Genomic DNA, 2342 nt, shown 5'->3' on the forward strand with positions numbered 1-2342 from the left:
AGAAAGAGAGAAAGTAGGAACGAGCGATGGAAGAAGATGAGAGAAGAAGAGAAGAAGAGTGAGAGAGAGAAAGAGGAGAGAAGAGAGAGAAAGAGGAGAACAAGAGAGGGAAAGAGAGAGATAGAGAAGAGGAGAGAGAGAGAGAGGAGAGAGATCGGAGAGAGAGAGAGATGAGAGATAGAGAGAGAAGAGAGAGAAGAGAAGGAGAGGAGGGAAACAGATAAACTCGTAAGCATTGGCGCCTAAACACTAACACATCTTATCCAACTATACAACCTATGTCTACTAACCTAGAGAAGTAGTTGGTCGAAAATGTCAGAATATTCTTTTATTATCTTTTTTGTTTAAGTTTACTTAAGGATCCATTTCGGTTTCTTGGACTTCCTTTCCAGAAAAGAATAAGTCAGCTGCAGCACACAACGGAATTTTAAAAAAAATCCCCAAAACCAACAGTTTTGTAACGCTGTATTGAAGATATTCAGTAATTTGTACTGAATTTGAATTTCATGGAAACTGACACATGGTGTCTACGGGGCTCTAGAGGGCGATTTGGCGATAAAGTTTTATCATCGAACTGTTAAAAAATATATATTAAACTATTCTCGCAAACAGCTGATCCGTTTTGTTGATGGAGGAATAATAAATGTTATCTTTTTCTTAAAAATTTCGAAAACATTTAGATAATATGAACAATATACCTTGTTGGTTTGATGGAGTACTAAAAGATGTTTACATTTCTTAAAATGCGAACAATAGAAAATATTAACATCCTGCTTTAGACTTATGAAAACTACGTAACGTTTGAATTAATTAAACTTAATATTACTTAACCCTTCTTTTTTTTTGAATTATTTTAAGTGTATATCTTGCTTTACTTTTGGAAAACACTTTCTTCGAGAGAGAGAAAAGAGAGAGAGTAGGAGCAGAGAGAGAGAGAGAGGAAGAGAGAGAGAGGAGAGAGAGAAGAGAGAGGGAGGAGTGGTTGGTAAGGTAAGAGAGAGAATGATGAAGTAGAGAAGAAAAAGAAAGAATGAAGAGAGTAAGAGGGAGGGAGGGGGGTGTGATGCATAATATTATTGATAGTCTAGATGAATGGAGAGAGGTGAAGAGGAGGATTGAGGAGAGAAGTGTGAAATCAGGGACAGAATAGTGAAATAAAAGTAGCGTTATGTGTGGAATTCATAAGTGGGAAAAGAAAGGAATGTAAAGATTTTGTGAGGATAGCTGTGTGAGTTTAAAAGTTAAACGGTGCACTTAAGTCCTACGGCCTTCTTTTCACGCACCCAACATCGCCTTTTCAGTTACTAGACCTATCCTGCTGGCAAAACGAGTCAGACCACTGCTTTCATACCACCTTTACTGTGGGTACAGCTATATGGATTTTTTCATATGCTTGGGTGTTGTGGGGCATATATGGTATATATTTATGTATAAATAAAGAGAAACAAAAAGATACATAGGTATATATATATATAAACATATCTATATATATTATATAATTTTATACATATATTATATATAGATATATGTATATATGTATATATATAATATATAATTATATAGGATAGATAATATAGATATTAATAATTTTTAATAGATATACATATGCATATACAAACATAATGAAAAGCGAGATTGAATTAGAATTCTTGTTTTAAATGTATTATTAGATGCTACGTGATGGTTCATAGCGCGCTCAAGGCGAACTAATTTAAGCCCCCTCATCACTTTCCCTGTGTTAGCTTCTGTAATTGTCTTTCTCAGGACAAAACCATCACGCCAAACAAGGTACCAACAGAAACGTAGCTATGCGCTTCTGATTGATTTCTCAGACCCTTACCACATAAACCCACACCAATACACACACACATTCATCACCACAACTTATGCGTACACTTAAACGCGCGCACTTCCAGACAACTACACAAACATATATAAATATATATATATATATATATATATAGATATCTAGAATATGAAATATATATATAATATATATATATATTACTAGACATATATATATATTACTAAATATATATATACATATTTTTAATATATATCTATTTTTTAATTTATTATATTTATATATAATATATATATATATATAGATTATTTAGATTCACATTTATTTTTTATATAATTCATATATATATATACAGTTATATATAAAACATATATATGAATATATATGTATTATATATATATATAGATAGATAGATAATAATTGATAGATAGATAGATCGATATACACACAACACGCAAGAATTTTGGGTACATACATACGCATTATATATATACACACCACACACACACACCACACACTGAAAACACCACACACACAC

This window comes from Penaeus japonicus, unplaced genomic scaffold (genome assembly GCF_977035675.1).
Source record: "Penaeus japonicus unplaced genomic scaffold, GWHDUDI00000001_assembly GWHDUDI00000006, whole genome shotgun sequence".
NCBI classification, from domain to species: Eukaryota; Metazoa; Arthropoda; class Malacostraca; order Decapoda; family Penaeidae; genus Penaeus; species Penaeus japonicus.